This window comes from Camellia sinensis, chromosome 13 (assembly GCF_055761805.1).
Source record: "Camellia sinensis isolate YWXY chromosome 13, ASM5576180v1, whole genome shotgun sequence".
NCBI lineage: Eukaryota > Viridiplantae > Streptophyta > Magnoliopsida > Ericales > Theaceae > Camellia > Camellia sinensis.
This window is the reverse complement of record NC_138973.1, coordinates 60,870,919-60,886,646: the sequence shown is the minus strand read 5'-3', so window position 1 is coordinate 60,886,646 and position 15,728 is coordinate 60,870,919. Positions and strand designations below refer to the sequence as shown.

At 40.8% G+C, this 15,728-nt stretch overlaps 1 long non-coding RNA gene across 1 annotated transcript in view; it reads right to left on the bottom strand.

The window, feature by feature from the left end:
* The window catches only part of LOC145806173 (uncharacterized), a 41,595-nt gene that overhangs the window by 3,704 nt on the left and 22,163 nt on the right, over window positions 1-15,728 (bottom strand). The window lies entirely within an intron of this gene.

Below are 15,728 nucleotides of genomic sequence, written 5' to 3'. Positions count from 1 at the left end.
ATATTTTCCACTAAAATAAAAATCAATTTTTTGTTATCAATGAAAAATATTTTTCTGCTATCCATTTTTTTTGGTTATTAAAAATCATGAACTAATTTTTTGTGGTAGAGGAGAGGGAGCGGCAGTAGTGGTGAAGGTGGTGGATAAGAGATGATGGTGGTGGTGGTGGTGATGGCGAAGGAGATTAGTGGTGAAGTTGTGGTAGTGATAGAGTAGATGGAGTGGCAGGGGTGAAAGAGAGGTAATGGTAGTAGTAGTGGCAGTAGTGGTAGTGGTGGTAGTGGAGTGGTGGCAATGATAGTAGTAATGGTAGTCGTAGAGGTGAAGTGGCGACAATGGTAGCAATGGTGGTAGTGGAATGGCGTTTGCAGTAGTGGTGAAGGTGGTAAAGGAGACGGGTGGTGAGAGAGAGAGAGATGAGTGAGAGACAGATAGAGGAGAGAGACAGAGAGAGATAGACAGAGACAGTGTGATGAGCAAGAGAGAGACAAAGTGGTCACTAAAAGTGTATTTTCTTGTAGTGAATAGATAAATCGAGACGGAGCTCAGTAAATAGAGAACACGGAAGGAAGAGAGTGAGCAACGCGAACACAGTGGAGGAGAGAGAGAAAGAAGAGAGAGAAGAAAGAGAGACAAAAAGATAAAGAGATAGAAAGTGAGAGACAGAAAAAGAGACAGATAGAGAAGAGAGATGAACGAGAGAGACAGAGAGAGAGATAGAGAGAAAAGAGATGAGCGAGAGAGACATAGAGAGAAGAGAGATAAACGAGAGAGACAGAGAGAGAAATAGAGAGAAAAGAGATGAGCGAGAGAGACAGAGAGCGATGAGAGATGAGAGATGAGAGAGATAGAGAGAAGAGAGATGAGCGAAAGAGACAAGAAGAGAAAAGAGATGAGAGAAGAGATAGATGAGTGAGAGACACACAGAGAGACAAAAAGAGAGATAGATAGAGAGAGAAGAGTGATGAGTGAGATAGAGAAAGAGAAGAGAGGGAGGAAGATGAAAAAATGGGTGAAAAGATATAGACAAAGAGAGAGAGAGAGAGAGAAAAAAAAAGTACGAAAAGAGATAAACAAGAGAGAGAGAGAGAGAAAAAAAAAGTGCGAAAAGAGATAAACAAGAGAGAGACAGAGAGAGATGAGTGAGAGAGATGAAGAGAAGAGATAGAAAGAGAAGAGAGATGAGAGAGATAGACAGAAGAGAGATGGACGAGAGACATAGAATGAAAGAGAGAGACAGACAGAGAAGAGTGATGAGTGAGAGAGAGAAAAAAAATAGAGAGAGAGACACAGAGAGAAAGAGAGAGATAGACAGACAGAGAAGAGTAATGAGTGAGAGAGAGAGAGAGAGAGAGAGAGAGAGAGAGAGAAGAGAGACAGAAATAGAGACAGAGAGATAGGAAGATGAAAAAATGGGTGAAAAGAGAAATGTTCAAAAGAGTAAGACGACGTCATTTTTTTTTTTTTGTGACAGAAAAATACCGTTGCATTTATATAAACCATTTTGTGACTGTATATATATGAAGCCGTCTCAAAGCCATATATATATATTTTGTGTGCAACGGTACCTATTACGGTCGAAAAAAACTCTTTTTTTTTTTTTGCGACTGCAGCTGGTACCGTCGGAAAAACTCTATTTTTTTTTTTTTTGCGACAGCAATTTCTACCATTGCAAATACTCTATTTTTTCGTGACAGCATTTTATGACGTCGCAAATACTCTATTTTTTGTGACGGCAAGTTGTGCCGTCTCAAAAGGTCACATTTTTTGCGACAGCAAGTTGTGCCATCTCAAAAAGTCATATTTTTTGGCGACGACAAGTTGTGTTGTCTCAAAAGGTCACATTTTTTTACGACGGCAAGTTGTGCCATCTCAAAAGGTCACATTTTTTGCGACGAAAAGTTATGCCATCGCAAAAAGTGCCGTCTCTTAAACCCCATTTTCTTGTAGTGACTATATAAATAATATATATTATATATATAATCATGTGGTGTTATAGAGGCGTAATGGGAAGTGCGTGGTGCATAAGGTTTATGGTGTGGAAGGTTGGTGGTTTGAGTCTTCATAAGAGCGGATGTAAAGCTTAACAATGAATTATTTTTTTTCACGGATGAAGCTTTTGGCGACTGAAAATGCTGGTCACCGTTTGGTACCTTTTGGCGACTAAAGATTTTGGTCGGCGATTCCTTTACTATTGGCGACTAAAACATTGGTCGGTGAATGTATGATTTTAAAGAAATATAATTGACTATTGGCGACCAAAATTTTGGTCGCTAAAGACTTGCTTTTTGCCGACCAAAGGTTTTTTAGTCGGCAAAACCCTCCAAAACCTTTCCCGATAGGGTTTTGGCGACAAATGTAGCGACCAAAATTTTTTGTCGCAGAATGGCTTTGGCAACCAAAAAACAGACAATTGGCGACCAATATTTTAGTAGCTAAAAGTGACTTTTTTTGTAGTGTATTTTCGTATTCAGATTAAATATGTTCTTATATTAGTCTTGTTTCATATTTATGCTCTATGATGTAATTTATCAAGTATGGTTTTATTTGATATTTTAGTTAATTTAATAAAGCATGAATTTATTTATTTTGTTTCAATTACCCAATTTAAACAACAATCTTAAAACAGATTATGTATTTTTCATGGAAAAAATAAATAGATTCATATGTAATTTATATCTGTTAGTCCACTGTTGCATCATATTGTTACATATGTGACTATTGCATCCTGATCATAAAAACTTGTTGCTCAGAATTGTTTATTTTCGTTTCTATGTGTGTAATAGCGTGTTTGCAGAATATGTCAAGAATTATCTAAAAGTCATGATTAGGATATTGTATTATGTAATATATGTTTGGTTCTGGAAGATTAGAATGGTGTATAGACCACTGTTTCTAATATTATAGTGCTTGATTATAAAATTAATTTCATATGAATGCTGCTGTATTGGTTTCTATGTGATTCTATAAAACATGGCGTGAGGTTTTTTTTCTTTTCTTTTTGTAATACCAACAAGATTTGATGCTATTGTGTCTGTCTACAGTCTATTTAATATTTGTAATAGTTCACTGGTTTTTCTTTTCCCATGTAAATTAGTATATACTTTTGTATAATAATAAGCTCATTATTTATAGTTTCATATATGATTGTCATAATTGGACTATGAATTTCATATAGGAATAGGATGAATGCTACTGGTTTCATCCTAATTGACTAATATTGCATATGTATATTTTGGTTTTGCATGCTTCTAGCTTTACTATCTAATTTGCATTTGAAATTGCTTCTAGTTTTCTAGAATTATACGCATAAGTTATTTCCATGTTTATTATTTAATAATTGTTATATAACTCATGACAATAAATTTAATTTTAGTATTTGAGATTATAAATTTTCAGGTTTGTAACTTGTGTATTTATTTCCATAAATAGTGTGTGATTTAATTGGATGAATTAAATTTTGAATTTAATTAATTTATTTTGGAGTTATAAAATTTATGTAACTTGCTTATATTTATTTACATGGTTATTGTGAATTAAATTCTTTTATAATTCATGGCAATTAATATGTAATTTAGTAGTTAGAGTTGTAAGTTTTGTAAGTTATTTAGGAGTTATAAGGCTTTGTAACTTTTATAGTATCTTAATTCATTATTTATTTTTCTATTCTATGATTTGCTAGAAAGTTAAATAATATTTAATTGTATGTACAATTTCTTTAGATTAGTTACTTTGTATTATGTTGTCGTTTGCTACTAACTTTCTTTGTAGGCATACCTAAGCGTGGAAAGGAATTTTATGGACTACTTATAATCCGCAATTGGATTGGTTTATTTTTTCTTTATATTTGAAACAATTTTTTGCTTGAGATTTATTTGGTTTGTTTGCCAAGTTTATAAAAGCAAGTTTTATTTGCTTATAATGTTGTAGCAATTGTTTTACATTGCTTGTAAAAGTTTTGGACCTTGGTTTGTTTTAACCTAGTTCATCCGTTGGAAATTTAATTTTAAAAATTGTTTCTCACTGTAACGCCCTCAAAATCAACCCATTATATATATATCACTGACATGCATTATTTAAAGAAAACAATTTATTCATTCATTCATCAGAGTATTACTAAATAAAAGATTTACATGTAACATCGAATAAAATGCCCTACAGGCTTACATCTTTCCAAGCCAACACTTGGATACAAAAAGATGAGTTCTAACTCAATACAAGAAAAGCCCTAGGCTTGGATGTTTACATGTACTAATAAATAAAGACAATTAACTAAAGATAGTCTTCAAAATCCAAGTCCCTTCCAAGCTAAGTCCTTGGAGGTAGCTTATCACCTGAACCTGAAAATGATGTTCCCATATAGGGTGAGCCACAGCCCAGTAGAAATATACTAAACCACATATAAGCAATGAATAAAGCAATAGCATTCAACAGATGGTTAACCAAGATAATTAATTACTTCATTTTACAGTCTCATGACACTATTGTCTAAGACACGTTTTACTTTCCAATTTTATCAACATAGCTCAGAACCTGGCCAAACTTACAACAGTGAATTACATATATCAAATTCCCATCCTTCCAATATCAACAAACAAATGAGACTCAAGCTCAAATCAAAACATTTCATACTTCCAGATTGATACACATTTTAGTGCTGTATCAATAAAACACTTCAATATAAATAAGCACACATATAAGTGATGCTAATGGAGTCCATCCCCTATCTCCTCCCAAACAAAATCCGGTTTAGAGGTCCATCCCCTATCTTCCCCTAAACCGTGGAGTACATCCCCTATCTCCTCCCACACAAAACAATGTATGCAAATGCAATGCTCAATCAATACACGTATTTTCTGTATCAATGCAATAGTCAAAATTAATGACTTAACCAATGTGATTAGTTTCATTTATTCCTAATCCACATGCAATGTCTACAACAATCACGACTATCCTCCACCGATAGCCCAAAACAGTTATTTCTATACTGAAAATAACTATGTCAACAATTCAATAGACAAATGATTCAAATTATCCAATTACGCCATTTAATCAATGAATTCCCCAATTTCATGAATTTAAACATCTTTTCCCAATTCCATGAATTAATTATACAAATTAATTTAATAATACAACTAGGGTTTTTCCCAAAATTTACAAAGTATCCCCAACATATCAAAATACCAAAACTTAGAACAAAACCTATAAAATGGAGTAGGAAATCCCTACCTCAAAGAAAACAACCCAAATGGTGAAGACAGAGATGAGTGCCCAAATACCAATGTGCTCCAAATCGCCAAATATTCAGATTAAATGAAAGCCCTCGACTCCCTCTATATTTTTAATAAAGCAACTAGGGTAGAAACACCCTCTAAATAGATCAAATCTAAGAAAGAAGGTGAGTAGGGAGAGAGAGAAGTTGGACCTAGGGTTTGGAATCAAAAGAAGATGAAAAAGACTGATCAAAACCCGCTGCTGTGTATATAAACTGGACAGGCTCGCTCGAGCGAAGACTTGGTCGCTCGAGCGACCAGACACAAGAAGCTACGCTCGAGCCAAGGAAGCCTTGCTCGAGCCAGCAACCCAAAAGCTCGCTCGAGCAAAAGAAAACTCGATCGAGTGAAGAACTCAAACCCTCAGGTCTGAAACCAGACACACGCTCGAGCGAAGGAACTATAGCTCGAGCGAAGGATGAACTAACTCGCTCGAGCGAAGAAAAGCTCGCTCGAGCCAAGAATGCAAAGCTACAGGTCCATACTGGACGCCATCTCTCGCTCGAGCGACCAAACCCCAGCTCGAGCGAAGAACCAAAACGACATCTCGCTCGAGCGACCAACTCCTCGCTCGAGCGAAAAACCAAAAACCTGGACAGCAACACTTGGTTTCTAAACCCAACCAACCTGAAACAAACCTGCCCAACACATCCTATAATTCCAAATGAGAAAATAAAGGACAACAACAACAATTATACAATGACAGAATCTACGGAACCTAAGTCCGGATACAATAATCAAATGGGAAAAGACCGGGGTCGCTATAACCTCCCCCATTCAAAGAATTTCGTCCTCGAAATTAAGCTTAAGTTTTTGAAAATAGATTTTTCTCAATTCCCAATGATATTATATAACCATAATAAACAACTTGACCCAATACTGGTCACCTCATCTCTTTATTAAGAGGCATCTCACAATATATATAAAGCAACCAACATTTCAGCCTGTATCATTATTATGCATTAATCCTTCCAATGTTAGTAATTCCCATATCATATTCAATCGCATGATATATGCCACACAATCAACAATGTACTCAACAGATGCAATGTTACACTACACTTCTATAATGAAGCAAGTTTCAAGATATACCCATTTACCAATACAAACTCAATGTTTTGCAACTTAAGACATATATAAAGCTCTTAAGTTTAACAATATAACAGAATCTAGTTATAAGATTACAAATCAACAAATATGTCCGGATATTTCTGGCGGACTTCCAATTCACGTTCCCAAGTGGCTTCCTCCACTCCGTGATGTTTCCACAAAACTTTCACCAAAGGGATGGTTTTGCCTCGCAAAACTTGATCCCGCCTATCCAAGACCCGAACCGGTCTCTCCTCATACGAGACATCCTCATCAACCACTAAATCGGTCCAATCCAACACATGTGATGGATCCGGCTCATACTTCCGAAGCATACTCACATGAAACACATCATGTACTCCGGACAACTGCGGTGGTAAAGCTAAATGATAAGCAGCCTCGCCAATCCTCTCAAAGATCTCAAATGGTCCAATGAACCGAGGGGACAACTTCCCACTCTTCCCAAACCTCATCAAACCCCGTCTAGGTGATATCTTCAGAAAGACATGATCACCCACCTCAAACACCAAAGGTCTCCTCCTACGGTCGGCATAAGATTTCTGACGACTCTGTGCTGTAACAAGCCTCTTACGGATAAGCTCAACTTTCTCCGTCGTTTCCCTCACCAACTCCGGACCCAATAGAGGTGCATCACCCACCTCGGCCCAACAAACAGGAGATCTACACGGTCGGCCATACAAGGCCTCAAATGGTGCCATACCGATACTAGACTGGAAACTGTTGTTGTAGGCAAACTCCACCAACGGCAAGTGCCTCTCCCATGACCCACTAAAGTCTAGAACACAACCCCGAAGCATATCCTCAAGGATCTGAATAGTACGCTCGGACTGCCCGTCAGTCTGAGGATGGTAAGCCGTGTTAAAGGTCAACTTAGTGCCTAAGGCACTCTGCAAACTCTGCCACAACCTGGCAGTAAAACGAGGATCTCTATCTGAGACGATCGTCACTGGGACCCCATGCAATCTCACTATGTCCCGAATGTATAGGTCGGCAAGATGATCTACCGAATCTCTCACGCGCATAGGAATGAAGTGCGCCGACTTAGTCAACCGGTCTACGACCACCCAAATAGCATCACTACCCCGCTGAGTCCTCGGAAGACCCATAACGAAGTCCATAGTGACGTGTTCCCACTTCCACTCGGCAATAGGCAAGGGTTGCAACAAACCCGCTGGCCGCTGATGTTCGGCCTTCACTTGCTGACAAGTAAGGCACTTAGATACGAAAGCTGCCACATCTTTCTTCATACCCTGCCACCAGAACTGGCGACCCAAATCCCGATACATCTTAGTGCCTCCCGGATGCACCGCAAGGCGTGAATGATGAAAATCTCGGAGTACCTCCTCTCGACAAGACTCTGGCACAAACAGACGGTCTCGGTATCTCACACTCAGGTCGGGATACACCGTCAAACCCTTCTCACCCTTCCCACCGGAAATCCTCTCACGGAGAGATTCTATCTCAAGGTCACCCCTCTGAGCCTCTAACACTCGAGTCACAAGTGTAGGCTGTGCAACAACAGAAAACAATGCCGCAGTCTCAACGGATTCGCCCAAAAGTAAATCAAACTCCCCAAGTGCACCCAACATCTCCCATTCTCGGATGGCTATACTAGCTATGTCACCAACAGGTTTCCTGCTAAGGGCATCGGCCACCACGTTGGCCTTTCCCGGATGATAATGCAACTCAAAGTCATAATGCTCTATGAATTCCATCCACCTCCTCTGCCTCAAATTCAAGTCTTTCTGTGTAAACAAATATTTCAGACTCTTATGATCCGAGAAAACCTCAAATCTCTCACCAAAAAGATAATGCCTCCAAATCTTCAAGGCAAATATCACAGCTGCTAACTCTAGATCATGCGTAGGGTAATTCTGCTCGTGAATTTTCAACTGACGTGAGCCATAGGCAACTACTTTCCCTTCTTGCATTAACACACAACCCGGACCCTCTCGTGAGGCATCACAATAGACTGCATAACCCAACCCTCTCTCTGGAATAATCAATACTGGAGCGGTGGTCAGTCTAACTTTCAACTCCTGGAATGACTTTTCACAAATCTCACTCCATACAAATTTTACTCCCTTCCGAGTCAACCTAGTCAAAGGCGAAGCTAATCTGGAGAAATCTTTCACAAACCGACGATAATACCCAGCTAACCCCAGAAAACTGCGGATCTCAAACACACTCTTAGGCTGTGCCCAATCTTGCACTGCCTCAGTCTTGGATGTATCAACAGACACTCCTTCCCCAGAAACTACATGGCCTAAGAACTTGACTTCCCTCAGCCAGAACTCACACTTCCCAAACTTGGCATACAGCCTATGGGCTCTAAGTAACTCAAGCACCACTCTCAAGTGTTCCTCGTGCTCCTCCTCAGAAGGTGAATAGATAAGGATATCATCCACAAAAACGACTACAAACCGATCCAAGAACTTCCGGAAGATCCAGTTCATCAAATCCATAAAAACTGCCGGTGCATTGGTGAGCCCAAATGGCATCACCAAAAACTCATAGTGGCCATACCGAGTACGGAATGCCGTCTTTGGAATATCCTCTTCCTTGACTCTTAACTGATGATAACCCGATCTCAAATCTATCTTCGAGAAACAACGGGAACCCTTCAACTGATCGAACAGATCATCGATACGAGGCATAGGGTACTTATTCTTAACCGTAGCCCGATTCAATTTCCGGTAATCTATACAAAGTCTCAAAGCACCACCTTTCTTTTTAACAAAGAGGGCCAGTGCTCCCCACGGCGAAACACTAGGACGAATAAAGCCCTTATCTAGCAGCTCCTGGAGCTGAATCTTCAACTCAACTAACTCGGCTAGGGCAAAACGATAAGGTGCCATAGAAATCGGCGCCGTGCCGGGCACTAGGTCAATAGAGAACTCAATCTCTCGATGCGGTGGCAAACCAACAAGATCCTCGGGAAAGACGTCCGAGTACTCACAAACCACCCTTGGCAACACAATCTGAGACTCATCATCCTCACTAATCGAAAGGTTAGCAAGTAGACCACTAAGCTCACTCCGTCCTCGCGGAACATACCCCGGTGGCAACACATTACCCACCCGGTCCCCCAGAAAATGGAAATACTCTCCGCTCACGGTACAACAAGTGACCCTCTGGCGGTAGCAATCAATAACTGCCCGGTATGACGATAACCAGTCCATACCCAAAATAACATCGAAACCCCTCATAGGCATAACTACAAAGGAAAATGGGATTCTATGATAATCAATCTCTATATCACAACCCCTAACACCTTGTTTCAAAATCAATTCACCCCCAAGAGGTGATACTACACATATAGGAGATGCTAACTGTGCTAACTCCAACTCCAAAACAGATGCAAATGCAGCAGACACAAAGGAATGGGATGCACCCGTATCAATCAAAACATTAGCAACCGAGTTGTAAAACAAGAAGGTACCTCTCACAACTGATGGTGCTGGCACAAGATCCTGCGCGGTAACAGCATACACGCGCCCAGACGACCTCTGATCAACCTGCTCAACCCTAGGAGCATAAGATTGCTGTACCGACTGGGACGATGAAGCCCCCTGATTAGCCCTCGAGGCCTGACCCGACTGAGTTGGCTGCTGACCCTGAATCTGCCTCAAACCAGATGCACCAGGTGTGCCACCCAACTGTGGGCAATACCTCTTCATGTGCCCTGGCTGACCACACTGATAACACGAGAGTGGCTGACCTCTACCCTGACTCTGGCTCTGAGATCGAGCCGAAGATGATGCTGCTCTCTGCACTCCTCCCCTCTGAGGACAAACTGGAGACTTGTGGCCCAGCTGGCCACACTTGAAACAGGTAATGTCTCCCTGACTGCCTTTCCCCGAACTAGCACTCGGCACAGGAAAAGTCGATCTAGAAAAGCTGCCCTGAGACTGCTGAGGATTAAAACCCTTCTGTCTCCTACCATCACTCTGACCATCCTGACTCCTCTTGGAGACCTTCTGTCCTTCCTCCTCCTCCTGCATCATGATTTCCATGTGGGCTGCAGCATCAACCATACGCCCATAATCCCGAATCATAGTTCCCCCAACTCTCAGCTTGAGGCCACGCCTCAACTTCTTCTCAAACTCAATACAACGGCGTTCCTCAGACGCCACCAACTCAGGTGCAAACCTGGACAAACTAGTAAATGCAGCCTCAAACTCGGCCACTGAAGAACTCGCCTGCTTAAGCTGACAAAACTGGTCTCGCAGCTTCTCCCTGACTGCCGGAGATAAAAACTTCTCCTGGAAAGCATTCACAAAAGCCTCCCACGTACCTCCTATACGCCCCTTAGTAAACTTCCACCACTGACCCGCATCCCCCTTCAACTGGAAAGATGCCAAGGTCACTTTCAACCCCTCGTCTTCGATACCAAGCATCTCAAACGTCTTCGTTGTCTGTTCGAGCCATTCATCTGCCTTAAGCGGCTCTTTAGGATCACCCACAAATTCATCCGGATTAGACCGGAAGAACTCCCTCTTCAGAAAGGAAGGTCCTGCATCCGCAATAACAGCCTGAGCTTGATTCTCAGCTCTGAGAATGCCTACTGACTCCCTGAATGCCCCTGCTATCTCTCGGGCTAGAGCGCCCATAGCCTGCTGGCCTACTGGCTCGGCCACATTGGCCTGGCCAATTCCCTCTTGAACTGCCGGAATCTCCTCTGGCACAGGCACCTCCTGCCTACCCGGCCTACCACGCCTACCGCGTCCTCGTCCTTGTCCTGACATCCTAATAAAGGAAACAAAGACATTAGCACATTAATAAATGTGCCGAAGCTAAACACTCGCGTCCTAATGCAATGGACAACAATAATTCATTCCACGTAAGCACATAATCACATAAGCACCTACGAATTTCATTCCCGGATAATGATAGTCCCAATGCGTTACTATAGTTCCGATTGGAAGCAGCAGTGATCAAGTGCCTTTCCAACAAGACTACTAGAAACTCAAGGGTCCAATCAACATCCTAGAAACTACATTCCATACCCACATAATCACATAAACATGTTATCACATAAGCATATAACATTACACTAAGTCTCTATCAAACGAGACGAACCCAATGTGATACTAATCACTTCCCACGTACCCAAAGTATTCAAACCCGGTACGCTCTGATACCAAGTTTTAACGCCCTCAAAATCAACCCATTATATATATCACTGACATGCATTATTTAAAGAAAACAATTTATTCATTCATTCATCAGAGTATTACTAAATAAAAGCTTTACATGTAACATCGAATAAAATGCCCTACAGGCTTACATCTTTCCAAGCCAACACTTGGATACAAAAAGATGAGTTCTAACTCAATACAAGAAAAGCCCTAGGCTTGGATGTTTACATGTACTAATAAATAAAGACAATTAACTAAAGATAGTTTTCAAAATCCAAGTCCCTTCCAAGCTAAGTCCTTGGAGGTAGCTTATCACCTGAACCTGAAAATGATGTTCCCATATAGGGTGAGCCACAGCCCAGTAGAAATATACTAAACCACATATAAGCAATGAATAAAGCAATAGCATTCAACAGATGGTTAACCAAGATAATTAATTACTTCATTTTACAGTCTCATGACACTATTGTCTAAGACACGTTTTACTTTCCAATTTTATCAACATAGCTCAGAACCTGGCCAAACTTACAACAGTGAATTACATATATCAAATTCCCATCCTTCCAATATCAACAAACAAATGAGACTCAAGCTCAAATCAAAACATTTCATACTTCCAGATTGATACACATTTTAGTGCTGTATCAATAAAACACTTCAATATAAATAAGCACACATATAAGTGATGCTAATGGAGTCCATCCCCTATCTCCTCCCAAACAAAATCCGGTTTAGAGGTCTATCCCCTATCTTCCCCTAAACCGTGGAGTACATCCCCTATCTCCTCCCACACAAAACAATGTATGCAAATGCAATGCTCAATCAATACACGTATTTTCTGTATCAATGCAATAGTCAAAATTAATGACTTAACCAATGTGATTAGTTTCAGTTATTCCTAATCCACATGCAATGTCTACAACAATCACGACTATCCTCCACCGATAGCCCAAAACAGTTATTTCTATACTGAAAATAACTATGTCAACAATTCAATAGACAAATGATTCAAATTATCCAATTACGCCATTTAATCAATGAATTCCCCAATTTCATGAATTTAAACATCTTTTCCCAATTCCATGAATTAATTATACAAATTAATTTAATAATACAACTAGGGTTTTTCCCAAAATTTACAAAGTATCCCCAACATATCAAAATACCAAAACTTAGAACAAAACCTATAAAATGGAGTAGGAAATCCCTACCTCAAAGAAAACAACCCAAATGGTGAAGACAGAGATGAGTGCCCAAATACCAATGTGCTCCAAATCGCCAAATATTCAGATTAAATGAAAGCCCTCGACTCCCTCTATATTTTTAATAAAGCAACTAGGGTAGAAACACCCTCTAAATAGATCAAATCTAAGAAAGAAGGTGAGTAGGGAGAGAGAGAAGTTGGACCTAGGGTTTGGAATCAAAAGAAGATGAAAAAGACTGATCAAAACCCGCTGCTGTGTATATAAACTGGACAGGCTCGCTCGAGCGAAGACTTGGTCGCTCGAGCGACCAGACACAAGAAGCTACGCTCGAGCCAAGGAAGCCTTGCTCGAGCCAGCAACCCAAAAGCTCGCTCGAGCGAAAGAAAACTCGATCGAGCGAAGAACTCAAACCCTCAGGTCTGAAACCAGACACACGCTCGAGCGAAGGAACTATAGCTCGAGCGAAGGATGAACTAACTCGCTCGAGCGAAGAAAAGCTCGCTCGAGCCAAGAATGCAAAGCTACAGGTCCATACTGGACGCCATCTCTCGCTCGAGCGACCAAACCCCAGCTCGAGCGAAGAACCAAAACGACATCTCGCTCGAGCGACCAACTCCTCGCTCGAGCGAAAAACCAAAAACCTGGACAGCAACACTTGGTTTCTAAACCCAACCAACCTGAAACAAACCTGCCCAACACATCCTATAATTCCAAATGAGAAAATAAAGGACAACAACAACAATTATACAATGACAGAATCTACGGAACCTAAGTCCGGATACAATAATCAAATGGGAAAAGACCGGGGTCGCTATACTCACGGACTAGGAGTTAACATGCTCTTGAAAGTTTTGTCAAAAGGTTAACTGGATTTTAAGTGCGACCATTGTGACCCTTCCAGTCTTCCTGGGAACATTCTTGACCATGTTCGATTCTAGGTTTAGTGGTGAGACTAGTTTTGAATTAACTTTTCAACTATGGGATTTTCTAGTAGTAAGTTTCAATTCTGAAAAACACAGAACGTGGTATTCTGGTGTAATTTTCAGAAATGGCCATTATCACTAATGTTATTGCTACTACTAACGTTGGTGGGGATCTGAACTCCGGGCAACTGGGTTGCCAACCCCTACTGCTGTGACCTCTGTGGTCAACCTTGGTGTTACTTCGGCTGTTCCAGGAGGACCGCTCAGTCATCATGAGCACCCAGAGAAATTTGCTAGGGTAAACTTCAAGAGATGGCAGCGAAAGATGTTGTTCTACTTGATCACGTTGAACCTTGCAAAGGTTTTGAGCGAGGATCCTCCAGTTCTGGCAGAGAATGAGCCATAAAGGCAGAAAGTCATGGCGTTTGACACATGGAAGCAGACAGACTATCTCTGTCGGAACTATGTGTTCAACAGCTTGGCAGACTCACCATACAGTGTATTTTGTGCCAAGAGCTCAGCAAAGCAGTTATGGGAATCTTTGGACAAGAAATACAGGACTGAGGATGCCAGGGCAAAGAAATTTGTAGTTGGCCAGTTCTTGGACTTTAAAATGATCGATTCAAAAACTGTGATAAGCCAAGTCCAAGAGTTCCAAGTGATCTTGCATGAGATTCATGCTGAGGGGATGCCGTTGAACGAGTCATTCCAAGTTGCTGTGATCATTGAGAAACTTCCCAATGGTTGGAAGGACTTCAAGAACTGCTTGAAGCATAAGCAGAAGGAAATGTCTGTTGAATAACTAATTGTCTGACTCCGAATTAAGGAGGATAATAGAAAGAAATGAGGGAGTACCTCCTCTGTGAAGGCTAATATCATCGAGCATGGTAAATCTTCTGGGGTGAGGAAGAAGCCTCATGTGAACACGGGCTCAAAGCTGGGGCCAAGGGGTGGTGTTGCAAAGAAGCCGGCATACAAGTTGTAAGAACCTGGTTATCGGTCCTTAAGGAAGTGCTAAAACTGTGGTAGCGAGGGGCATCAGGCTAGTGACTGCTGCAAGCAAAAGAAGCCATACAAGACCAAATCTTGTGCTCATATGGCAGATATACAAGAGCACTCCAACGAGGAGGACGATATGCATTTTTCTACCGTTGTCTCTAAGGTGAATCTAGTGGGTTCAAATTCAAGAGAATGATGGATTGATACTGGGGCTGCACGGCACATCTACTCCGAGAAGAAGCTGTTTACAACTTTCGAGCCGGTTACAAACGGTGAGAAGTTGTTTATGGGAAACTCTGCTACCTCGATTGTTGAGGGGAAAGGAAAGGTGGTCCTGAAGTTGACTTCAAGAAAGGAGCTGACCTTGAACGAAGTCCTGTATGTTCCGGACACTCGTAAGAATCTTGTCTCAGGGTCTCTTCTCAGCAAACATGGTTTTCACTTGGTTTTTGAGTCCGACAAGGTCGTTTTGACCAAGAGCAGAGTGTTTGTAGGTAAGGGTAATATGTTGGGGGGTATGTTTAAACTCAATGTAATGACTGTTATTCGAAAGATAAATAAAGATGCATCTTCTTCTGCTTACATGCTTGAGTCTTCCAATTTGTGGCATGGTAGACTAGGACATGTGAACTTTGAATCTTTATGTAGACTAATTAAGTTAGATCATAGACCATCTTTAAAGATTAATCCAAAACACAAGTGTGAGACTTGTATTGAAGCGAAGTTGACAAGATCTTCCTTTCATTCTATTGAAAGAAGTTCAAAGCCGTTAGACTTAGTGCATAGTGATGTGTGTGACTTAAAGTTTATACAATCACGTGGTGGCAATAAATATTTCATCACTTTTGTTAATGATTGCACTAAATATTGTTATGTCTATTTGCTCAAAAGCAAAGATGAGGCTATTGACAAATTTGTTCTTTATAAGAATGAAGTTGAGAATCAATTAGGCCGCAAGATTAAGGCTTTAAGAAGTGATCGTGGTGATGAGTATGAGTTATCGTTTATCGAGATTTGTACTCAATTTGGGATTATCTACCAAACCACGGCGCCTTATTCTCCTCAGTCAAATAGGAT